The sequence below is a fragment of the Ranitomeya variabilis genome, chromosome 2 (genome assembly GCF_051348905.1).
Source record: "Ranitomeya variabilis isolate aRanVar5 chromosome 2, aRanVar5.hap1, whole genome shotgun sequence".
Classification (NCBI taxonomy): Eukaryota; Metazoa; Chordata; class Amphibia; order Anura; family Dendrobatidae; genus Ranitomeya; species Ranitomeya variabilis.
In genome coordinates, this window is record NC_135233.1 from 352819020 (window position 1) to 352845961 (window position 26942).

Below are 26942 nucleotides of genomic sequence, written 5' to 3' on the forward strand. Positions count from 1 at the left end.
GGGTTAAAGGTGACTTTTGAAATCGGTTCAATTAGGCTTCGGCCTACACTCTGCTCCACCTGCAGAGCCCGGGCTCCAACAACGCTAGTTGCTGTCCGGAAGTGCTGGCTGCACAGAGCCAAACACCTCGCCAATGTGTCAGTGGGGTCCAGCACCGCCAGCTGTTCCCCTGCTGTGCAGCCGGCAACGTGTCCTGCAAAAGCCACGCAGACACAACACACCCAAAGCTGCCGCCTGTGCAGGCTTCGGCCTACACTCCCCTCCCCCTGCTCCTCCTCCTGCTGTCCCTGGGCTCTAACACACCGCCAGTTGGGGCCCTAGGAGGACAAGCTTGAATAGGTCCCCATCCGGGTTCCAGTACCGTCAGCTGGTTCTCGGCAGTGTCTTTTGCTCTTGTACCTTCTGCTCCCCATCCTGGTTCCAGTACCGTCAGCTGGTTCCGGGCAGAGCCTTTGGCTTAGGTGCCTCCCTCTGGGTATCCGAGTTCAACCAACGTCAGGTGGTCCTTGGTAGTGCTTTCAGGCACGGGTACCTCCTGCTTAGTAACCGGGTTCCAGTAACGTCAGCTGGTCCTCGGTAGTTCCATTGGCTCTTGGACCTTCGGCTACCCATCCGGGTTCCAGTACCGTCAGCTGGTTCTCGGCAGTGTCTTTTGCTCTTGTACCTTCTGCTCCCCATCCTGGTTCCAGTACCGTCAGCTGGTTCCGGGCAGAGCCTTTGGCTTAGGTGCCTCCCTCTGGGTATCCGAGTTCCACCAACGTCAGGTGGTCCTTGGTAGTGCTTTCAGGCACGGGTACCTCCTGCTTAGTAACCGGGTTCCAGTAACGTCAGCTGGTCCTCGGTAGTTCCATTGGCTCTTGGACTTTCGGCTACCCATCCGGGTTCCAGTACCGTCAGCTGGTTCTCGGCAGTGTCTTTTGCTCTTGTACCTTCTGCTCCCCATCCTGGTTCCAGTACCGTCAGCTGGTTCCGGGCAGAGCCTTTGGCTTAGGTGCCTCCCTCTGGGTATCCGAGTTCCACCAACGTCAGGTGGTCCTTGGTAGTGCTTTCAGGCACGGGTACCTCCTGCTTAGTAACCGGGTTCCAGTAACGTCAGCTGGTCCTCGGTAGTTCCATTGGCTCTTGGACCTTCGGGTAGCCATCCGAGTTCCAGTTCCATCAGCTGTTTCTCGGCATTTTCTCAGCCTTCTTGTACCTTCTGCTACATTTCCAAGTTCAAGACCCGAAAGACGATGACCCGGAAGACCACCCCTAAGATGATGACGACACCAGAGACGACAACCACCGAGATGACGACGACCCTGGAGACGATGACCCTGAAGACGACCCCGATGACGACGACCCCGATGACGACGACCCCGATGACGACGACCCTGGAGATGACGACCCTGGAGATGACGACGACAACCTGGAAGACCGAGAAGCAGAAGAACAAGAGGCTGCAGAACAAAGAGCAGAAGAACATTAAGCATAAGACTAAATATCAGAGCAAAAGATATTATCTAAATTATAAGCAGAAGAAGACTAAGCAGTGTATGGGGGTGAGTCCGTTCCTCCTCGTGGTGCCCCTGGATAAAGCCTGATGCTGCAGGCCAAACTGAACGCGGACAAATGTAACTGTTTTGTGACAGGCAGAACGGAAGGTGTAATCTTCAAACTTTTATAGATAACAACTACGGGAATGCCTGTCACAAATAAGAATATGATGAAGAAGTTGAATATAAAAAAGATAATAGTTAAATAAAAAGAATATGAACAATGTAAAAAAAAAAATATATATATACGTAGAAAAGAAGAAGATGAATAAGGTGAAGAAGTTGATGTCACAGAAGCTGATGATGAGGATAATGAAGAAGAAAGTGTGGGAGAAGTAAAAAATAGGGTGAAGGGCGTGGAAGTAGTGAAACATCAATATCTGACAAAATAAATAAAAAATTAACATAGTCAAATTCTTTCTAACGCCGAACGTCATAAAAAAATTAAAAATACTGCTATTCTATTTGATTGGGATAAACCCCTGTGCCTTTATTGTCTCCGCCACCTCCCCCAATACATCCTACATTATTCTTAGTTGTTTTCCTTCATGTAGAATTAACCTACAAGGAAAGAAAGGGTTTATTTTAATTCCGATATTTTCGTCCCATTGACTTGCATTGGGATCGGGTATCGGTATCGGATTGGATTCCGATACTGTGACGGTATCGGCCGATACTTTCCGATACCGATACTTTCCGATATCGGAAAGTATCGCTCAACACTAATTGGCACCCATGGAGGCGAAAGCAAATGAGCTGTTAATACTACGAATATTTTCCATGAGATTCTTACTGAACTCACTCTCCCCTGTCAGCAATCGTTTAAAGACCTCGGGATATTGGGGTATAGGTATATGCACTTTACTCTTGTGACAACACAGAGTAAAATTTGTATCTGCTGGTATCTCAGCATTAAAATGTAATGCTTGACAATGTTCACATAAATAGTTCATAGGACCACAGGAGTGTTCTACTATGGTACTGTCATCATTAGTAAAACCTGTAGGATGTTGAGGTACAGGTTGTGGTAACGGAGCATTGGAATGTTTCTTTAAGCCAACATATATAAAGCGTGGACCTGGTACAGGATCTTCACTGTCCACAGATTCAATCACTGAGGAGTTGGAAGGTGTATCGTGGTCAGGGTTTATTAATATGGAGGTGCAAGCGGTTTTTTTGCGCCGTTCACGGCGTGCACCAGCTGCATTTGGTAATGGTTTGTTTGTTGCCTTAGAAGAGTCAGGTGTGAATCATGTCTTATAAGCAGACTTAACGGTGTACAGGCGACGGCGTTTATCATTTGGAGTGTAAGTAGGACAGTGTTTGCGCTTACGTGCAGATTTACCAACGGTTAAAGGAGCTTGAGGCTGCACACATTCTATGAATGGAGACAAAGAAGCTGTATTGTGGGCAGAATCTATGACTGAGGACGTGGAAATATTATGTTTGCAATGTTGAGAGCGTGCAGCAGCAGCTTTATTACTTAATCGATTAGTTTTGTCCTCAAAAGACTCATTAGTAATGCGTTTATTGCAAGCAGCATTAACAGTGTCCAGGCGCTTCTGTCTGTCCTCTGTAGTCTCGTTAGCACGCTGTTTGCGCTTACGTGCGGCATCGGCGGCTTTTCGCTCTGCGTCATTGGTATACTTATTATCAGACCTGATGTTATGTGCGCCATCAGCAGCTTTGGGCTCTGTGTCATTAGTATACTTAACAGTGTCCAGGCGCTTGCATCTATCCTCTGTACTCTTGTTAGCACGCTGTTTGCGCTTACGTGCAGCATCGGTGTCTTTTCGCTGTGCGTCATTGGTATACTTATTATCAGACCTGACGTTACGTGCGCCATCAGCAGCTTTGGGCTCTGTGTCATTAGTATACTTAACAGTGTCCAGGCGCTTGCATCTATCCTCTGTACTCTTGTTAGCACGCTGTTTGCGCTTACGTGCAGCATCGGCGGCTTTTCGCTCTGCATCATTACCATACTTTATATCAGACCTGATCTTACGTGCGCCATCAGCAGCTTTGGACTCTGTGTCATTAGTATACTTAACAGTATCCAGGTGCTTGCATCTATCCTCTGTACTCTTGTTAACACGCTGTTTGCGCTTACGTGCGGCATCGGCGGCTTTTCACTCTGCATCATTACCATACTTTATATCAGACCTGATCTTACATGCGCCCTCAGCAGCTTTGGGCTCTGTGTCATTAGTATACTTAACAGTATCCAGGCACTTGCATCTATCCTCTGTACTCTTGTTAACACGCTGTTTACGCTTACGTGCGGCATCGGCGGCTTTTCGCTCTGCATCATTACCATACTTTATATCAGACCTGATCTTACGTGCGCCATCAGCAGCTTTGGACTCTGTGTCATTACTATACTTAACAGTGTCCAGGCGCTTGCATCTATCCTCTGTACTCTTGTTAGCACGCTGTTTACGCTTACGTGCGGCATCGGCGTCTTTTTGCTCTGCATTATTAGTATACTTTATATCAGACCTAATCTTACGTGCGCCATCAGCAGCTTTGGGCTCTGTGTCATTAGTATCCTTACTATTAGAGCTCATGTTGGCTAAGCTAAACAGCTTTAAGCGTGGTGGTGGCAAACAACAGGTTAATAAGAGGCAGTGTCAGGTAGTAGGAAAATAGCCAGTTAATAATAGGCAATAGTTCTTTGCAGGAATACAGATATTAATAAATAGGCAGTTTATATTGCAGAGAAATTGCTGGGCAATAATGGACAATGTCCTTATTTGGCAAATAATAGAGCAATATACCCAGTGTGGCAAAGAAGAGGTTAATAAACGGCAGTCTCTCAGTATAACAGTCAGTGAATAATAGGCAGTATATGGAGAAAACACCAAACAAAAGTTCAAAATTGGTGTGAAAATGTCACTGAACCACTTCACAACTAAATATATATAGTTTTGGTAAATGGTATTATCATTTTTTTGACGAAATTCGGCAGGAGCTTGAAGAGCGACGTCACTGGGACCGCCTCCACGCAGTAGAAACTTGCTGTGAGGTAAAAATTCAAAAATCACACCAAAATGGCGGGCGGAGTGTGTCACAGTATGGCACATTTCTGATTGGTCGCTCGCGGCAGGCGGCAACCAATCAGAAAAGTGCCGCGCACCACGAAGGCATATATCTTTGTCCACCCTGAGCGGGTGTAGAACGCTGGTGACGTCACTTATCTCCGGACATTATCTCCGGACAAAGCCACGGAAGTTGGCACAAATTGCCGGAAGTAGTATTCTAGGCAATTATATATTAGATTGTCCTGTCACCAGCCATGTGTACGATTATCGGCCGAAAGCCTCTCTGGAACCAATAATCACCCCATGTAAAGGTATCTTTATAAGTTAAAGATTCAGAATACTATGACTTTTATCATATCCTGAACAGTCAAGTTATTTATGAACCGTTAAGGTTTTCTGGTTGAAGTAAAAAAAACTCTGAGTGTTTACAGTTTGAAACCATAAAATGTTGAAAAATTATGTCATTCTTGAGTATATCACTCAATAGTGCTCATAAACGTGTCAAATTTGATCTATAATATACTTTAATATACGTTACTTTAATCTTTAATATACTTAAGAACAGGGCCCCAGACATCACACAGGGGGTCTGAAACACGGCACAGTGGTCCAAAATATCGCTGTGCTCTGCCTGGGGCCCCATATGCTGCCTGGGGCCCCTGTGCTCTGCCTGGGGCCCCATATGCTGCCTGGGGCCCCTGTGCTCTGCCTGGGGCCCCTGTGCTCTGCCTGGGGCCCCATGTTCTGCCTGGGGCCCCTGTGCTCTGCCTGGGGCCACTGTGCTCTGCCTGGGGCCCCATATGCTGCCTGGGGCCCCTGTGCTCTGCCTGGGGCCCCATAGGCTGCCTGGGGCCCCTGTGCTCTACCTGGGACCACTGTGCTCTGCCTGGGGCCCCATATGCTGCCTGGGGCCCCTGTGCTCTGCCTGGGGCCCCTGTGCTCTGCCTGGGGCCCCATGTTCTGCCTGGGGAAACTGTGCTCTGCCTGGGGCCCCATAGGCTGCCTGGGGCCCCTGTGCTCTGCCTGGGACCACTGTGCTCTGCCTGGGGTCCCATATGCTGCCTGGGGCCCCTGTGCTCTGCCTGGGGCCACTGTGCTCTGCCTGGGGCCCCATATGCTGCCTGGGGCCCCTGTGCTCTGCCTGGGGCCCCATATGCTGCCTGGGGCCCCTGTGCTCTGCCTGGGGCCCCATGCTCTGCCTGGGGCCACTGTGCTCTGCCTGGGGCCCCATATGCTGCCTGGGGCCCCTGTGCTCTGCCTGGGGCCCCATATGCTGCCTGGGGCCCCTGTGCTCTGCCTGTGGCCACTGTGCTCTGCCTGGGGCCCCATATGCTGCCTGGGGCCCCTGTGCTCTGCCTGGGACCACTGTGCTCTGCCTGGGGCCCCATATGCTGCCTGGGGCCCCTGTGCTCTGCCTGGGGCCACTGTGCTCTGCCTGGGGCCCCATATGCTGCCTGGGGCCCCTGTGCTCTGCCTGGGGCCCCATATGCTGCCTGGGGCCCTTGTGCTCTGCCTGGGGCCCCTGTGCTCTGCCTGGGGCCCCATGTTCTGCCTGGGGCCCCTGTGCTCTGCCTGGGGCCACTGTGCTCTGCCTGGTGCCCCATATGCTGCCTGGGGCCCCTGTGCTCTGCCTGGGGCCCTATATGCTGCCTGGGGCCCCTGTGCTCTGCCTGGGGCCCCATGTTCTGCCTGGCGCCACTGTGCTCTGCCTGGGGCCCCATATGCTGCCTGGGGCCCCTGTGCTCTGCCTGGGGCCCCATATGCTCTGCCTGGGGCCCCATATGCTGCCTGGGGCCCCTGTGCTCAGCCTGGGTGTAGGACACTGGTGACGTCACTTATCTCCACACATTAGCTCCGGACATTAGCTCCGGACATTAGCTCCGGACATTAGCTCCGGATATTATCTCCGGACATTAGCTCCGGACAAAGCCACGGAAGTTGGCATAAATTGCAGGAAGTAGTATTCTAGGCAATTAATCTCCGGACATTAGCTCCGGACATTAGCTCCGGACATTAGCTCCGGACATTAGCTCCGAACATTATCTCCGGACATTAGCTCCGGACAAAGCCACGGAAGTTGGCACAAATTGCAGGAAGTAGTATTCTAGGCAATTATATATTAGATTATAGCCCTCTACACCAATCCTAGAGCAAAAATCGTTGCTAACAATCATGTATCTCCCTCCTTCGCTATAACAAATGGTACAAGACAGGGATGCCCCTTATCCCCACTCCTTTTTATCTTAGCCATGGAGCCCCTTGCACAAATGGTTAGAAAAAATAATAAAATCAAGGGATTGGAAACCCCCTCTCACCAATATAAATTAAGTATGTTTGCTGATAACATCATTCTCACCCTAACAGATCCTTTTCAAATCCATGACAGAACTTCACAGGATATTGGATTCTTTCTGAAATGTCTCCCATTTCAAAATTAACGCAATAAAATAAAAAATCCTACCTCTAAATGAAGAGGAAGAGCAAATTAAGCAAATCAAGGCTTTCTCCCCCATTACCTGGACTAATAAAGAAATTACCTATTTAGGGATTAAGATCACTAAAAATCTAAACAACATAGTAACAAATAATATTAATGCCCTTAATTAAAACTATAAATAACGACACTACCACCTTTGGGGATAAATACCTCTCCTGGTGGGGCAAAGTCCTTACAATAAAAATCTTTATGTTACCTAAGATTTTATACACTCTGAGTTCCATTCCTCTTCCTATTTCGGTATCATACCTTACATCTCTCCAAACCATCATTAGCAAATTTATTTGGAATAATAAAAAGCCCAGGACATCTTCAAGTATCATTTATATAAAAAAGGGCTTATGGGGGCTTGGGGATTCCCAGTATAGCTGCGTTATTATACATCTTTGATAAAACAAAGTAGATTATGGCTAACAATATCAAATCCCCCAGCATGGGTAGATATGGAAACCCTTCTAAACAAAAACAATCACCCCAGAGATTTAATTATATAAACACTAACTGGTCATCAACTTAATTCAGTGACACCCAATATTCCAGGCCACTATAAGTGCCTGGGAAAAGTTTTCTAAATCAAGAAAGGGTACATCTAAAAAATCTATCTTGGTTAAAATTACTCTCTCCACCATTTATACATGTAACAATATCACTCCTTCATCCCTCTGGGAGGAAAGGGAAATCACGAAATTGGGAGACATCTATGATGGCAACTCTTTCATAAAGTGTAGCAACCTTAACCCCTTCCTGACCTTTGACGCCATGTAGGCGTCATGAAAGTCGGTGCCAATCCGACCTGTGACGCCTATGTGGCGTCATGGAAAGATCACGTTCCTGCAGATCGGGTGAAAGGGTTAACTCCATTTTCACCCGATCTGCAGAAACAGGGGGAGTGGTACTTCAGCCCAGGGGGGGTGGCTTCACCCCCTGTGGCTACGATCGCTCTGATTGGCTGTTGAAAGTGAAACAGCCAATCAGAGCGATTTGTAATATTTCACCTATGAAAATGGTGAAATATTACAATCCAGCCATGGCCGATGCTGCAATAGCATCTGCCATGGCTGGAGACCCGATCTGCCCCCCCCCACCGCCACCGATCGCCCCCCCCAGTCGTCCTTTCTGCCCCAATCTCCTGTCCGCTCCCTTTCTCCCTCCTGTCCGCTCCCCCGGTCCTCCTGTCCGCTCCCCCGGTCCTCCGATCCCCTCCCCTGTGTTCCGAACCCACCCCCCCATACTTACCTAGCTTCGATGTCCCTCCCGGTGTCCGGCCGTCTTCTCCATGGGCGCCGCCATCTTGGAAAATGGCGGGCGCATGCGCAGTGCACCCGCCGAATCTGCCAGCCGGCAGATTCGCTAAAAGTACATTTTGATCACTGGATAGGTTCTATCGCAGCGATCAAAATAAAAAAATAATAAATTACCCCCCCCTCCCTTTATCACCCCCATAGGTAGGGACAATAATAAAATAAAGAAAATATTTTTTTTTCTTTTTCCACTAGGGTTAGGGTTCGAACTAGAGTTAGAACTAGGGGTAGGGTTAGGGTTAGGGGTAGGGTTAGGGTTACGGGTAGGGTTAGGGTTAGGGGTAGGGTTATGGCATGTGCACACAGTGCGGATTTGGCTGCGGATCCGCAGCGGATTGGCTGCGGATCCGCAGCGGATTGGCCGCGGATCCGCAGCGGATTGGCCGCGGATCCGCAGCGGATTGGCCACGGATCCGCAGCGGATTGGCCGCTGCGAATTCGTAGCAGTTTTCCATCAGGTTTACAGTACCATGTATACCTATGGAAAACCAAATCCGCTGTGCCCATGGTGCGGAAAATTCCGTGCAGAAACGCTGCTTTGTATTTTCCGCAGCATGTCAATTCTTTGTGCGGATTCCGCAGTGTTTTACATCTGTTCCTCAATAGGAATCCGCAGGTGAAATCCGCACAAAAAAACACTGGAAATCCGCTGTAAATCCGCAGGTAAAACGCAGTGCCTTTTACCTGCAGATTTTTAAAAAATCGTGCGGAAAAATCTCACACGAATCCGCAATGTGGGCACATAGCCTTAGGGTTAGGGTTGGAATTAGAGTTAGGGTTGGAATTAGGGCTAGGGTTGGAAATAGGGTTAAGATTAGGCTTGTGGTTAGGGTTACGGATAGGGTTAGGGGTGTGTTGGGGTTACAGTTGTGGTTAGGGTTGGGATTAGGGTTAGGGTTGGGATTAGGGTTAGGATTAGGGTTAGGGTTGGAATTAGGGTTACGGGTGTGTTGGGGTTAGGGTTGTGGTTAGGGTTGGGATTAGGGTTAGGGTTGGGATTAGGGTTAGGATTAGGGTTAGGGTTGGAATTAGGGTTACGGGTGTGTTGGGGTTAGGGTTGTGGTTAGGGTTATGGCTACAGTTGGGATTAGGATTAGGGGTGTGTTGGGGTTAGTGTTGAAGTTAGAATTGAGGGGTTTCCACTGTTTAGGCACATCAGGGGTCTCCAAACGCAACATGGCGCCACCATTGATAACAGCCAATCTTGCGTTCAAAAAGTCAAATGGTGCTCCCTCCCTTCCAAGCCCCTACGTGCGCCCAAACAGTGGTTTACCCCCACATATGGGGTATCAGCGTACTCATAACAAACTGGGCAACAAATATTGGGGTCAAATTTCTCCTGTTACCCTTGTGAAAATAAAAAATTGCTTGCTAAAACATCTTTTTTGAGGAAAGAAAAATGATTTTTTATTTTCACGGCTCTGCGTTGTAAACTTCTGTGAAGCACTTGGGGGTTGAACATGCTCACCACACATCTAGATAAGTTCCTTGGGGGGTCTAGTTTCCAAAATGGGGTCACTTTTGGGGGGTTTCTACTGTTTAGGCATATCAGGGGCTCTGCAAATGTAACATGATGCCCGCAGACCATTCCATCAAAGTCTGCATTCCAAAACGTCACTACTTCCCTTCCGAGCCCCGGCATGTGCCCAAACAGTGGTTTACCCACACATATGGGGTATCAGCGTACTCAGGAGAAACTGGACAACAACTATTGGGGTCAAATATCTCCTGTCACCCTTGCAAAAATAAAAAATTCTGGGCTAAAAAAATATTTTTGAGGAAAGGAAACACATTTATTATTTTCACGGCTCTGCGTTATAAACTTCTGTGAAGCACTTGGGGGTTCAAAGTGCTCACCACACATCTAGATAAGTTCCCCTGGGGGTCTAGTTTCCAAAATGGAGTCACTTGTGGGGAGTTCCTACTGTTTAGGCACATCAGGGGCTCTGCAAACGCAACCTGATGCCCGCAGAGCATTCCATCAAAGTCTGCATTTCAAAACGTCACTACTTCCCTTCCGAACCCCGACGTGTGCCAAAACAGTGGTTTACCCCCACATATGGGGTATCAGCGTACTCAGGAGAAACTGGACAACAACTTTTGGGGTCCAATTTCTCCTGTTACCCTTGGAAAAATAAAAAATTGTGGGCTAAAAAATCATTTTTGAGAAAAGAAAAATTATTTTTTATTTTCATGGCTCTGCGTTATAAACTTCTGTGAAGCACTTGGGGGTTTAAAGAGCTCACCACACATCTAGATTAGTTCCTTGGGAGGTCTAGTTTCCAAAATGGGGGTCACTTGTGCGGGAGCTCCAATGTTTAGGCACACAGGGGCTCTCCAAATGCGACATGGTGTCCACTAATGATTGGAGCTAATTTTCCATTCAAAAAGCCAAATGGCATGCCTTCCCTTCCGAGCCCTGCCGTGCGTCCAAACAGTGGTTTACCCCCACATATGGGGTATCATCGTACTCAGGACAAACTGGACAACAACATTTGGGGTCCAATTTCTCCTATTACCCTTGGGAAAATAAAAAATTCTGGGCTAAAAATCATTTTTGAGGAAAGAAAAATTATTTTTTATTTTCACGGCTCTGCGTTATAAACTTCTGTGAAGCACCTGGGGGTTTTAAGTGCTCACTATGCATCTAGATAAGTTCCTTGGGGGGTCTAGTTTCCAAAATGGGGTCAGTTGTAGGGGAGCTCCAATGTTTAGGCACACAGGGGCTCTCCAAATGCGACATGGTGTCCGCTAACGATTGGAGCTAATTTTCCATTCAAAAAGTCAAATGGCACGCCTCCCCTTCCGAGCCTTGCCGTGCACCCAAACAGTGGTTTACCCCCACATATGAGGTATCGGTGCACTCAGGAGAAATTGCCCAACAAATTTTAGGATCCATTTTATCCTGTTGCCCATGTGAAAATGAAAAAATTGAGGCTAAAAGAAATTTTGTGTGAAAAAAAAGTACTTTTTCATTTTTACAGATCAATTTGTGAAGCACCTGAGGGTTTAAAGTGCTCACTATTAGGGTTGAGCGAAACGGGTCGATCATTTTCAAAAGTCGCCGACTTTTGGCTAAGTCGGCGTCTCATGAAACCCGATCCGACCCCTGTGCTTGTCGGCCATGCGGTACGCGACTTTCGCGCCAAAGTCGCGTTTCAATGACGCGAAAAGCGCCATTTCTCAGCCAATGAAGGTGAACGCAGAGTGTGGGCAGCGTGATGACATAGATCCTGGTCCCCACCATCTTAGAGAAGGGCATTGCAGTGATTGGCTTGCTGTCTGCGGCGTCACAGGGGCTATAAAGGGGCGTTCCCGCCGACCGCCATCTTACTGCTGCTGATCTGAGCTTAGGGACAGGTTGCTGCCGCTTCATCAGAAGCAGGGAGAGCGTTAGGCAGGGTCCACTAACCACCAAACCGCTTGTGCTGCAGCGATTTCCACTGTCCAACACCACCTTCGGTGTGCAGGAACAGTGGAAGCTATTTTTTTTTTTTTTTCCCCTCAGCGCTGTAGCTCATTGGGCTGCCCTAGAAGGCTCCGTGATAGCTGTATTGCTGTGTGTACGCCACTGTGGAAACCAACTGCTTTTTTCAAAGCACATATCCTCTTGTTCCTTCCTTTCTGCACAGCTATCTTTTTTGTTTGTCCACACTTTTTATTTAATTTGTGCATCAGTCCACTCCTATTGCTGCCTGCCATACCTGGCTTACATTACTGCAGGGAGATAGTAATTGTAGGACAGTTTTTTTTTTTTTTTTGTTTTTTTTTTGTGGGAGATTAAGATTGGCATTTCTGCTACAGTGCCATCCCTGTGTGTGCCATCTCTCACTGAGTGGGCCATAGAAAGCCTATTTATTTTTTCCGTGATTTGTGTTCTAAAATCTACCTCAACACAGAAACACTACATCAATCAGTGGGAGAAAAATATTGGCCTCAGTCAGGGCTTGTGTGCCACTGCTGTGTGTGCGCTATCTCTCATTCAGTGGGCTATAGCAAGCCTATATTTTTTTTTTTTTTTTTTTTTTAATATTATTTGGTTTCAAAAGTCTCCCTGAAAAAAAAAAAAAACCTAAAAAAACAGTGGGAGAGTAATATTGCCCTTTCAGCTTGTGTGCCAGTCTTGACTCCTGGGTGTGCCACCTCTCTCCCTCTCATTCAGTGGGCCATAGAAAGCCTATTTATTTTTTTTTTTAAATATTATTGGGTTTCTAAAGTCTCCCTGAAAAAAACAAAAAATACATAAAAAAACAGTGGGAGAGTAATATTGCCCTTTCAGCTTGTGTGCCAGTCTTGACTCCTGGGTGTGCCACCTCTCTCCCTTTCATTCAGTGGGCCATAGAAAGCCTATTTTTTTTTTTTTAATATTATTTGGTTTCTAATTCTCCCTGAAAAAAAAAAAAAAACCTAAAAAAACAGTGGGAGAGTAATATTGCCCTTTCAGCTTGTGTGCCAGTCTTGACTCCTGGGTGTGCCACCTCTCTCCCTCTCATTCAGTGGGCCATAGAAAGCCTATTTATTTTTTTTTTTAAATATTATTGGGTTTCTAAAGTCTCCCTGAAAAAACAAAAAATACATAAAAAAACAGTGGGAGAGTAATATTGCCCTTTCAGCTTGTGTGCCAGTCTTGACTCCTGGGTGTGCCACCTCTCTCCCTTTCATTCAGTGGGCCATAGAAAGCCTATTTTTTTTTTTTTTTTAATATTATTTGGTTTCTAATTCTCCCTGAAAAAAAAAAAAAAACCTAAAAAAACAGTGGGAGAGTAATATTGCCCTTTCAGCTTGTGTGCCAGTCTTGACTCCTGGGTGTGTCACCTCTCTCCCTCTCATTCAGTGGGCCATAGAAAGCCTATTTATTTTTTTTTTTAAATATTATTGGGTTTCTAAAGTCTCCCTGAAAAAACAAAAAATACATAAAAAAACAGTGGGAGAGTAATATTGCCCTTTCAGCTTGTGTGCCAGTCTTGACTCCTGGGTGTGCCACCTCTCTCCCTTTCATTCAGTGGGCCATAGAAAGCCTATTTTTTTTTTTTTTAATATTATTTGGTTTCTAATTCTCCCTGAAAAAAAAAAAAAAACCTAAAAAAACAGTGGGAGAGTAATATTGCCCTTTCAGCTTGTGTGCCAGTCTTGACTCCTGGGTGTGCCACCTCTCTCCCTCTCATTCAGTGGGCCATAGAAAGCCTATTTATTTTTTTTTTTAAATATTATTGGGTTTCTAAAGTCTCCCTGAAAAAACAAAAAATACATAAAAAAACAGTGGGAGAGTAATATTGCCCTTTCAGCTTGTGTGCCAGTCTTGACTCCTGGGTGTGCCACCTCTCTCCCTTTCATTCAGTGGGCCATAGAAAGCCTATTTTTTTTTTTTTTTTAATATTATTTGGTTTCTAATTCTCCCTGAAAAAAAAAAAAAAACCTAAAAAAACAGTGGGAGAGTAATATTGCCCTTTCAGCTTGTGTGCCAGTCTTGACTCCTGGGTGTGTCACCTCTCTCCCTCTCATTCAGTGGGCCATAGAAAGCCTATTTATTTTTTTTTTTAAATATTATTGGGTTTCTAAAGTCTCCCTGAAAAAACAAAAAATACATAAAAAAACAGTGGGAGAGTAATATTGCCCTTTCAGCTTGTGTGCCAGTCTTGACTCCTGGGTGTGCCACCTCTCTCCCTCTCATTCAGTGGGCCATAGAAAGCCTTTTTTTTTTTTGGTTTTTTTAATATTATTTGGTTTCTAAAGTCTCCCTGAAAAAAACAAAAAAAACATAAAAAACAGTGGGAGAGTAATATTGCCCTTTCAGCTTGTGCGCCAGTCTTGACTCCTGGTTGTGCCACCTCTCTCTCTCTAATTGTGGGCCATAGAAAGCCTTTTTTTTTTTTTTTTTTAATATTATTTGGTTTCTAAAGTCTCCCTGAGAAAAAAAAATAAATAAATTAGGTGGGAGATTAATATTGACATTAGTGCTTGAGTGACAGTCCTGCGTGTGTGTCATCTCTGTGATTTTGTGCCACAGAAAACAGAGTGTGTAACATTGTGCCTGATTTTCCTTGTGGTCTCACCAACCTGTTAAGGGATATTGAAATCATACTGAAGTTATAGCTCACCGTGTAAGTTGTTTGATAGCAACAAATAAAGTTACTTTGGTTAAGATTTTAAAACAATGAGGAAGTCTGGTGCAAGAGGTCGTCGTGGGCGTTCATTGTCAGCTGGTAATGATGGTAGTGGTAGTGGAGCATCAGGTGGTCGTGGGGATAAAAATATTCCACCTAAGTCTGGAGCTGTGGAGCCAGTTTCGTCGTCAGGCTACACAAGGCCTCGAACGCTCTCTTTTCTGGGAGTAGGAAAACCGCTTTTAAAGGCGGAGCAGCAACAGCAAGTTTTGGCTTACATTGCAGACTCAGCCTCTAGCTCTTTTGCCTCCTCTTCCGAAACTGGTAAATGTAAAAGCAGCGCGTCGCTTGTGGATGTTCACGGTCAGGGACAAGTCGCTTCCTTGTCCTCCTCAGCAAAAACTACAACAAGAGAGAAGGATGCAGCAGGCGACACAACGGGTCACTCCATGGAGCTCTTTACACATACCGTCCCTGGCTTAGAAAGTGAAACATTTAACAGGCCATGCCCATTACAAGTATATTCTGACATGGAGTGCACTGATGCACAGCCACAGCCAGAGTACTATGCTGCTCCTTTGACTCAGACCACCACATTGCCCTCTCAGGGTACAGATCCACAATCAGACCCTGATGAGACTATGTTGCCCCGCCACGAACGCTATACCACCGACCGACACAGTGACACAGACGAAGTTGCACACGAGCTCGAAGAGGAGGTAATAGATGACCCAGTTATTGACCCCGATTGGCAGCCATTGGGGGAACAGGGTGCAGGCGGCAGTAGTTCAGAAGCGGAGGTGGAGGAGGGGCCGCAGCAGGCATCAACATCGCAACAGGTTCCATCTGCCGGGCCCGTATCTGGACCAAAACGCGTGTCAAAGCCAAAACCTGTTGGAGCACAGCGTTGCCATCCGGTTAAAGCTCAGTCTGCAATCCCTGAAAAGGGATCAGAGTCTAGGAAGAGTGCAGTCTGGCATTTTTTTAAACAACATCCAACTGATCAGCGCAAAGTCATCTGTCAAAAATGTTCAACTAGCTTAAGCAGAGGTCAGAATCTGAAAAGTCTAAATACTAGTTGCATGCATAGACACTTAACCACCATGCATTCTCAAGCCTGGACTAACTACCAAACGTCCCTCAAGGTTGTAGCACCCTCGGCCAATGAAGCTAGTCAGCAACGCAACATCCCTTCCGTCACTGTAAGGCCACCATTTTCCGCACCACCGGCAGTATCTGTGCAGGTTTCTTTGCCAGCCAAAAGCAGTCAGGGTCAGGGAATCACCAGTTTTGTAGGAGGAAATATTGCATGTAGGGCACCGGCGGAAACAATACCGTCTCCAACCGTCTCTCAGTCTGCCATGTCCACCGGCACACCCGAAAGTTCCACGATCTACAGCTCTCCAGTCCAGCTCACCCTACATGAGACTCTGGTTAGAAAAAGGAAGTACTTATCCTCGCATCCGCGTACACAGGGTTTTAACGCCCACATAGCTAGACTAATCTCGTTAGAGATGATGCCCTACCGGTTAGTTGAAAGCGAAGCTTTCAAAGCCCTGATGGAGTACGCTGAACCACGATACGAGCTACCCAGTCGACACTTTTTTTCCAGAAAAGCCATCCCAGCCCTGCACCAGCATGTTAAACAGCGCATCGTCCATGCACTCAGGCAATCTGTGAGTACAAAGGTGCACCTGACTACAGATGCATGGACCAGTAGGCATGGCCAGGGACGTTATGTGTCCATCACGGCACACTGGGTGAATGTGGTGGATGCAGGGTCCACAGGCGACATCAATTTAGGGACAGTTGTGCCTAGCCCACGGTCTAGGAAACAGTTGGCTGTAGGCGTTCGCACCCCCTCCTCCTCCTCCTCGTCCTCCTGCAGAAGCTACAGCTCTTCCACAGAACGCAGTCGGCCAACCACTCCATCGGCAGATGACACTGTTGCACACCAGTTGTCCCATTATGGGCCAGCTACTGCCAAGCGTCAGCAGGCTGTATTGGCTATGAAGTGTTTGGGCGACAACAGACACACCGCGGAAGTTCTGTCCGAGTTCTTGCAACAAGAAACGCAGTCGTGGCTGGGCACAGTAGATCTTGAGGCAGGCAAGGTAGTGAGTGATAACGGAAGGAATTTCATGGCTGCCATCTCCCTTTCCCAACTGAAACACATTCCTTGCCTGGCTCACACCTTAAACCTGGTGGTGCAGTGCTTATTGAAAACTTATCCTGGGTTCTCCGACCTGCTCCTCAAAGTGCGTGCACTTTGCTCACATATCCGACGTTCGCCTGTACACGCCAGCCGTATGCAGACCTATCAGCGGTCTTTGAACCTTCCCCAGCATCGCCTAATCATAGACGTTGCAACAAGGTGGAACTCAACACTGCACATGCTTCAGAGACTGTGCGAACAGAGGCGTGCTGTTATTTATTTGTGGGAGGATACACGGGCAGGCAGTAGGATGGCAGACATGGAGTTGTCAGGTGTGCAGTGGTCGAAGATACAAGACATGTGTCAAGTCCTTCAGTGTTTTGAGGAATGCACACGGCTGGTTAGTGCAGACAACGCCGTAATAAGCATGAGCATCCCCCTAATGCGTCTGCTGATGCAAAGTTTGACGCACATAAAGGAGCAGGCGTCTGCACCAGAGGAAGAGGGAAGCCTTGATGACAGTCAGCCATTGTCTGGTCAGGGCAGTGTACAGGACGAGGTAGCGGGCGAAGAGGAGGTGGAGGACGAGGAGGATGATGGGGATGAGTATATTTTTAATGCGGAAACTTTCACGGGGGCACAGGAAATTGGTTGCGTGTCACGGCCGGGTTCTGGTTTTTTGAGGGACACAAGTGACGTAGATTTGCCTGCAACTGCCCCTCAACCAATCACAACCGGAGATTTGACAAGTGGAACTTTGGCCCACATGGCGGATTATGCCTTACGTATCCTACAAAGGGACACACGCATTACGAAAATGATGAACGATGACGATTACTGGTTGGCCTGCCTCCTTGATCCACGCTATAAAGGCAAATTGCAAAATATTATGCCACATGAGAACTTGGAACTAATATTAGCAACCAAACAATCAACTCTTGTTGACCGTTTGCTTCAGGCATTCCCAGCACACAGCGCACGTGATCGTTCTCACACGAGCTCCAGGGGGCAGCAGACTAGGAGTGTTAGGGGTGCACACATCAGAAGTGGCGTTGGACAGAGGGGTTTTCTGACCAGGTTGTGGAGTGATTTTGCTATGACCGCAGACAGGACAGGTACTGCTGCATCAATTGAAAGTGACAGGAGACAACATTTGTCCAGTATGGTTACTAACTATTTTTCATCCCTTATCGATGTTCTCCCTCAACCGTCATTCCCATTTGATTACTGGGCCTCCAAATTAGACACCTGGCCAGAATTGGCAGAATATGCATTGCAGGAGCTTGCTTGCCCGGCAGCAAGTGTCCTATCAGAAAGAGTATTCAGTGCTGCAGGGTCAATATTAACCGAAAAAAGGACTCGTCTGGCTACCCAAAATGTTGACGATCTAACATTCATTAAAATGAACCACAACTGGATTTCAAAATCTTTTGCCCCACCTTGCCCGGCCGACACCTAGCTTTCCTATGAAAAGCTCTTGCCTGTGAATTACTTTTCTAATGTCTAATTTGCTGCTGCAGATTGTACAGCATACGACATGTTTACACCTCCCTAAATGGCCAAACTCCCCACACGGGGCCGTGGTATCGCGACTTGGCGCAAGCACCCGTGAGACTGCTGTTTGTCTGAAGAGGTGGGTGTGCTCGCTTTTGGTTGACGGCATTGCTACTGGGTCCCTCATAGTACAATGTAGTGTCTCTGGCGGTGGTGGTGCGCACCCAACGTCAGACACACCGTTGTAACATGAGTGGCCCTGGGGCGGTCCCGCCGGCCTCAAGAGAGTTCCCCCCTACCCCAGCTCAAACTGGGCTCTACTACGTGCAAAATTATGTCGCACAGCTCCACCAATCTTTAGTCTATTCGCTGACATCATTCAATGTCTGGCACTGACAATACAAATTTGTAGACATCTATGATGCAACTTAAAGTAGTCTGTGTCTGTGTCCTATATTGGCACCATTAAATAGTTACTGCCAAATTACTATGTCAGAAACACAGCAGATGAGCCCACCCCTGTACCTAAGTATGCCATCTTTTTTTTTGTTTTGGTTGTTTTGCGAGACATTAACATCTATTTATATTTTGGGAGTACTGGGACAGACACTCCTTGCACTACTCCTCCACTCAGCACCAAGCTGCCTGCCCGTGTATCCATGTAACCGCTGTAAAACTGCCATGAGCCTATTGTTTGTTATTTTAGGCCTTTGATAGCCTGTCTGCGGTCCCTACTCCTCCACTGACCACCAAGCTGCCTGCCCGTGTATCCATGTAACCGCTGTAAAACTGCCATGAGCCTATTGTTTGTTATTTTAGGCCTTTGAAGCCTTTCTGCGCTCCCTCCTTCCACTAGTCCTCCACTGACCAGACCACTGCTGCCCGTGTACCCCTGGAACCAATTTTAAAGTGCCTACAGCCAGCCCATTTTATTGTGTTAGGCCTTCGAAGCCTGTCTGCGGTCCCTCCTTCCACTAGGCCTCCACTGACCAGACCACTGCTGCCCGTGTACCCCTGGAACCAATTTTAAAGTGCCTACAGCCAGCCCATTTTATTGTGTTAGGCCTTCGAAGCCTGTCTGCGGTCCATACTTCCACTAGTCCTCCACTGACCAGACCACTGCTGCCCGTGTACCCCTGGAACCAATTTTAAAGTGCCTACAGCCAGCCCATTTTATTGTGTTAGGCCTTCGAAGCCTGTCTGCGGTCCATACTTCCACTAGTCCTCCACTGACCAGACCACTGCTGCCCGTGTACCCCTGGAACCAATTTTAAAGTGCCTACAGCCAGCCCATTTTATTGTGTTAGGCCTTCGAAGCCTGTCTGCGGTCCCTCCTTCCACTAGGCCTCCACTGACCAGACCACTGCTGCCCGTGTACCCCTGGAACCAATTTTAAAGTGCCTACAGCCAGCCCATTTTATTGTGTTAGGCCTTCGAAGCCTGTCTGCGGTCCCTCCTTCCACTAGGCCTCCACTGACCAGACCACTGCTGCCCGTGTACCCCTGGAACCAATTTTAAAGTGCCTACAGCCAGCCCATTTTATTGTGTTAGGCCTTCGAAGCCTGTCTGCGGTCCATACTTCCACTAGTCCTCCACTGACCAGACCACTGCTGCCCGTGTACCCCTGGAACCAATTTTAAAGTGCCTACAGCCAGCCCATTTTATTGTGTTAGGCCTTCGAAGCCTGTCTGCGGTCCCTCCTTCCACTAGGCCTCCACTGACCAGACCACTGCTGCCCGTGTACCCCTGGAACCAATTTTAAAGTGCCTACAGCCAGCCCATTTTATTGTGTTAGGCCTTCGAAGCCTGTCTGCGGTCCATACTTCCACTAGGCCTCCACTGACCAGACCACTGCTGCCCGTGTACCCCTGGAACCAATTTTAAAGTGCCTACAGCCAGCCCATTTTATTGTGTTAGGCCTTCGAAGCCTGTCTGCGGTCCATACTTCCACTAGTCCTCCACTGACCAGACCACTGCTGCCCGTGTACCCCTGGAACCAATTTTAAAGTGCCTACAGTCAGCCCATTTTATTGTGTTAGGCCTTCGAAGCCTGTCTGCGGTCCATACTTCCACTAGGCCTCCACTGACCAGACCACTGCTGCCCGTGTACCCCTGGAACCAATTTTAAAGTGCCTACAGCCAGCCCATTTTATTGTGTTAGGCCTTCGAAGCCTGTCTGCGGTCCATACTTCCACTAGTCCTCCACTGACCAGACCACTGCTGCCCGTGTACCCCTGGAACCAATTTTAAAGTGCCTACAGCCAGCCCATTTTATTGTGTTAGGCCTTCGAAGCCTGTCTGCGGTCCATACTTCCACTAGGCCTCCACTGACCAGACCACTGCTGCCCGTGTACCCCTGGAACCAATTTTAAAGTGCCTACAGCCAGCCCATTTTATTGTGTTAGGCCTTCGAAGCCTGTCTGCGGTCCATACTTCCACTAGTCCTCCACTGACCATACCACTGCTGCCCGTGTACCCCTGGAACCAATTTTAAAGTGCCTACAGCCAGCCCATTTTATTGTGTTAGGCCTTCGAAGCCTGTCTGCGGTCCATACTTCCACTAGGCCTCCACTGACCAGACCACTGCTGCCCGTGTACCCCTGGAACCAATTTTAAAGTGCCTACAGCCAGCCCATTTTATTGTGTTAGGCCTTCGAAGCCTGTCTGCGGTCCATACTTCCACTAGGCCTCCACTGACCAGACCACTGCTGCCCGTGTACCCCTGGAACCAATTTTAAAGTGCCTACAGCCAGCCCATTTTATTGTGTTAGGCCTTCGAAGCCTGTCTGCGGTCCATACTTTAAATACTCCTCCACTCACCACCAAGCTGCCTGCCCGTGTATCCATGTAACCGCTGTAAAACTGCCATGAGCCTATTGTTTGTTATGTTAGGCCTTTGATAGCCTGTCTGCGGTCCTTACTTTAAATACTCCTCCACTCACCACCTAGCTGCCTGTGTATCCATGTAACCGATGTAAAACTGCCATGACTGCCTACTGTTTGTTATTTTAGGCCTTTGATAGCCTGTCTGCGGCCCCTACTTGCAATACTCCTCCACTGATCACAATGCTGCCTGGAGTGCCTGCCTGTGTATCCATGTAACCGATGTAAAACTGCCATGACTGCCTACTGTTTGTTATTTTAGGCCTTTGATAGCCTGTCTGCGGCCCCTACTTGCAATACTCCTCCACTGAGCACAATGCTGCCTGGAGTGCCTGCCTGTGTATCCATGTAACCGATGTAAAACTGCCATGACTGCCTACTGTTTGTTATTTTAGGCCTTTGATAGCCTGTCTGCAGCCCCTACTTGCAATACTCCTCCACTGACCACACCAATGCTGCCCGTGTACCCCTGGAACCTATTTAAAAGTTCATAGAGCCTAGTTATATATTTTATTTACTATTAATAAGGCCATGATGGACTACGCTGTACCACGCTACAAGCTAACCAGTCGACACTTCTTTTGCGAGAAAAGCCATCCCAACCCTCCACCAGCATGTAGAAGACCGCATTGTCCATGCACTCTGGCAATCTGTGAGTACAAAGGTGCACCTGACAACAGACGCATGGACCTGTAGGCATGGCCACGGAAGATTACGTGTCCATTACGGCGCAATGGGTTAATGTGGTGGATGCATGGTCCACAGGGGACAGCCTACTAAGTCTGTCTGCAGTCCCTAATTCAAATTGTCCTCCACTGTCTAAATCGGAACTTCCACCTTCTGGCTTTCGGCCTATAGTATCAGAAATTAAACTGCATTTGGCCTTCAACTTTGGTTAGGGCCTACTAACGGCTTCTGCCCCTCCCTGGTGTTGCCCTCAACTAAATAAAGCTGAGCTTCAACCTTCCGGCTCTCATTATGTGGTTTTAAAAAAAAAAATGGTGGTTAGGGCCTACTAACGGCTTCTGCCCCTCCCTGGTGTTGTCCTCAACTAAATAAAGCTGAGCTTCAACCTTCCGGCTCTCATTATGTGGTTTAAAAAAAAAAAATGGTGGTTAGGGCCTACTAACGGCTTCTGCCCCTCCCTGGTGTTGTCCTCAACTAAATAAAGCTGAGCTTCAACCTTCCGGCTCTCATTAAGTGGTTTTAAAAAAAAAAAAAATGGTGGTTAGGGCCTACTAACGGCTTCTGCCCCTCCCTGGTGTTGTCCTCAACTAAATAAAGCTGAGCTTCAACCTTCCGGCTCTCATTATGTGGTTTAAAAAAAAAAAATGGTGGTTAGGGCCTACTAACGGCTTCTGCCCCTCCCTGGTGTTGTCCTCAACTAAATAAAGCTGAGCTTCAACCTTCCGGCTCTCATTAAGTGGTTTTAAAAAAAAAATGGTGGTTAGGGCCTACTAACGGCTTCTGCCCCTCCCTGGTGTTGTCCTCAACTAAATAAAGCTGAGCTTCAACCTTCCGGCTCTCATTAAGTGGTTTTAAAAAAAAAATGGTGGTTAGGGCCTACTAACGGCTTCTGCCCCTCCCTGGTGTTGTCCTCAACTAAATAAAGCTGAGCTTCAACCTTCCGGCTCTCATTATGTGGTTTTAAAAAAAAAAATGGTGGTTAGGGCCTACTAACGGCTTCTGCCCCTCCCTGGTGTTGTCCTCAACTAAATAAAGCTGAGCTTCAACCTTCCGGCTCTCATTATGTGGTTTAAAAAAAAAAAATGGTGGTTAGGGCCTACTAACGGCTTCTGCCCCTCCCTGGTGTTGTCCTCAACTAAATAAAGCTGAGCTTCAACCTTCCGGCTCTCATTAAGTGGTTTTAAAAAAAAAAAAATTGGTGGTTAGGGCCTACTAACGGCTTCTGCCCCTCCCTGGTGTTGTCCTCAACTAAATAAAGCTGAGCTTCAACCTTCCGGCTCTCATTATGTGGTTTAAAAAAAAAAAATGGTGGTTAGGGCCTACTAACGGCTTCTGCCCCTCCCTGGTGTTGTCCTCAACTAAATAAAGCTGAGCTTCAACCTTCCGGCTCTCATTAAGTGGTTTTAAAAAAAAAATGGTGGTTAGGGCCTACTAACGGCTTCTGCCCCTCCCTGGTGTTGTCCTCAACTAAATAAAGCTGAGCTTCAACCTTCCGGCTCTCATTAAGTGGTTTTAAAAAAAAAATGGTGGTTAGGGCCTACTAACGGCTTCTGCCCCTCCCTGGTGTTGTCCTCAACTAAATAAAGCTGAGCTTCAACCTTCCGGCTCTCATTATGTGGTTTTAAAAAAAAAAAAAATGGTGGTTAGGGCCTACTAACGGCTTCTGCCCCTCCCTGGTGTTGTCCTCAACTAAATAAAGCTGAGCTTCAACCTTCCGGCTCTCATTAAGTGGTTTTAAAAAAAAAATGGTGGTTAGGGCCTACTAACGGCTTCTGCCCCTCCCTGGTGTTGTCCTCAACTAAATAAAGCTGAGCTTCAACCTTCCGGCTCTCATTATGTGGTTTTAAAAAAAAAATGGTGGTTAGGGCCTACTAACGGCTTCTGCCCCTCCCTGGTGTTGTCCTCAACTAAATAAAGCTGAGCTTCAACCTTCCGGCTCTCATTAAGTGGTTTAAAAAAAAAAAAAAATGGTGGTTAGGGCCTACTAACGGCTTCTGCCCCTCCCTGGTGTTGCCCTCAACTAAATAAAGCTGAGCTTCAACCTTCTGCTCCAAATTACCATTTTAAAAAATGCAATAGGCTTTTCCGGCCTACTAAAGGTGTCTGCCCCTCCCTGGTGTTGTCCTCAACTGAACAAAGCTGAGCTTCCACATTCTGGCTTTCGCCCTATACTATCAGATATTAAACTGCATTTGGCCTACTAGTGTGGTTAGGCCCTTGAAACAGTGTCTGCTGCTCTTGGGTTTGCTACTCCACTGAACAAAGCAATGCCGCCTGTTTAGTCCTGTTACCAATTTTGAACTGCATGTAGCCTACTTTATTCTTTGGCCCTATATCTGTTTCCTCCTCATCCTGCCCATTGCCCAGCCACTGCTAAATGAGTCTGCTGGTACATTGACCTAGACCACTACATTCCCCTTGTACTCTACACAGCCAGAATCTGTCCCTGCTGAAAGTAAGGTTCCCCTTCCCGCATGTTATACCACCTTACACAGGGACAAAGAGGAAGGTGCAGATGAAAGTGCAGGTTCCTTCATCAGGTGGGGGGGCATACTCGTTGGCGACGTCACTGGCACAGGGCCCCTCAGAGTACGCAAAAGTGTCGCTGCTGGTGGGAGGCGCCCCCGCCATGCAAACACACCGCCGTACTTTGAGGGGCCCTGTGCCAGTGGCAATGCGAACGAGTGGGCCCCCCCTGCTTGCTCAGGATCACAGCACTTGCAACTTTTAAATACTTACCTTTCCCTGCAACACCGCCGTGACGTAGTCCGCATTTCCTGGGCCCACGAAAAACTTGAGCCAGCCCTACTCCCCCCACAACTTTCCCCCAATTCCCTATGCCCAACTATTATTATACAGTTAATTAAGATTGGCAAGCTTCAGAAACAAGAATGGATGTTTTTGGCATTAAAATGGGCACTGTAGGTGTTTTCCTGGCCTCCACTCACTGCCGACTATGCTTCCCCATTGACTTGCATTGGGTTTCGTGTTTCGGTCGATCCCCGACTTTTAGCGATAATCGGCCGACTGCACTCGACTCGACTCTGGACAAAATCGGGTTTCCCAAAACCCTACTCGATCTTAAAAAAATGAAAGTCGCTCAACCCTACTCACTATGCTTCTAGATAAGTTCCTTGGGGGGTCTAGTTTCCAAAATGGGGTCACTTGTGGGGGAGCTCCAATGTTTAGGCACACAGGGGCTCTCCAAACGTGACATGGTGTCCGCTAGCGATGGAGATAATTTTTCATTCAAAAAATCAAATGGTGCTCCTTCCCTTCCGAGCCTTACCATGTGCCCAAGAAGTGGCTTACCCCCACATGTGAGGTATCGGTGTACTCAGGAGAAATTGTCCAACAAATTTTAGGATCCATTTTATCCTGTTGCCCATGTAAAAATGAAAAAATTGAGGCTAAAATAATTTTTTTGTGAAAAAAAAGTACTGTTTTATTTTTACGGATCAATTTGTGAAGCACCTGGGGGTTTAAAGTGCTCACTATGCTTCTAGATAAGTTCCTTGGGGGGTCTAGTTTGCAAAATGGGGTCACTTGTTTGGGAGCTCCAATGTTTAGGCACACGGGGGCTCTCCAAACGCGACATGGTGTCCGCTAAAGATTGGAGCCAATTTTTCATTCAAAAAGTCAAATGGCGCTCCTTTCATTCCGAGCCCTGCCGTGTGCCCAAACAGTGGTTTACCCCCACATATGAGGTATCTCAGGACAAATTGGACAACATCGTTCGTAGTCCAGTTTCTCCTTTTACCCTTGGGAAAATAAAAAAATTGTTGGGAAAAGATCATTTTTGTGACTAAAAAGTTAAATGTTCATTTTTTACTTCCATGTTGCCTCTGCTGGTGTGAAACACCTGAAGGGTTAATAAACTTATTGGATGTGGTTTTGAGCACCTTGAGGGGTGCAGTTTTTAGAATGGTGTCAATTTTGGGTATTTTCAGCCATATAGAACCCTCAAACTGACTTCAAATGTGAGGTGGTCCCTAAAAAAAATGGTTTTGTAAATTTTGTTGTAAAAATGAGAAATCACTGGTCAAATTTTAACCCTTATAACTTCCTAGCAAAAAAAAAATTTGTTTCCAAAATTGTGCTGATGTAAAATAGACATGTGGGAAATGTTATTTATTAACTATTTTGTGTCACATAACTCTCTGGTTTAACAGAATAAAAATTAAAAATGTGAAAATTGCAAAATTTTCAAAATTTTTGCCAAATTTCCATTTTTTTCACAAATAAACTCAGAAATTATCGACCTAAATTTACCACTAACATGAAGCCCAATATGTCACGAAAAAACAATCTCAGAATCGCTGGGATCCGTTGAAGCGTTCCTGAGTTATTACCTCATAAAGGGACACTGGTCAGAATTGCAAAAAACGGCAAGGTCATTAAGGCCAAAATAGGCTGGGTCATGAAGGGGTTAAAGATAAGCTTAAGCTCCCGTCGTTGATGTTCTTACAGTTTGTATTGCTAAAAGAACAAGTCATCAAGTTTCTCCAGAAGGGTCCTAAATTCTCTGAAGCATCCTTAAGCTTAGTAAGTAACACAGAACACAGAGTCTTTTGGAGTCACAAATACATTTACGACTGGTTTAATCATGATTGGGAAATGCCTAAACACCTATATACGTAAATGGGAAAATGATCTGCAGTCTACCTTTACCAGAGAAGAATGGGAGGACGCTCTGTCTTCCACATATGACTCCACATTATCTATGTCTTTTCACGAATGTCATTTCAAAATAACCTCCTTGACATGCTTTGGCATTGCCCAAAACTAAAACCTCTCTGGACACAAATATCCAGCCTTATAGACAAAATTTATGGCAAAGCACTAAATTTAACACCCCAAATAGCTTTGCTCTCCCTAGGCCTCGAAGACCTTAATCCAGATAAAAGACATATGTTCATACAAATATTACTGGTAGTAAAAAACAGCATATCTTTTCACTGGAAACATCATCTCCCGCCTTCATTTTCAGACATAATAGAAAATCTATCTCTCCATAGGACATATGAATTATCCTTCGCCTTAGCGAACAACCAACTAGTGAAATTTACAAATAAGTGGTCTCACTGGGACAATATATATCCCTAACTTCTATCCTCAAAGGTATAAATCCAATTCTAAAATTGATAACAAAACACAATAAAGCTTTATAGAGAATGTTTATATGTCAAATATAATACTAAATATAAAAATATTATACGGTATGTTATATGTTACATAATGGCAA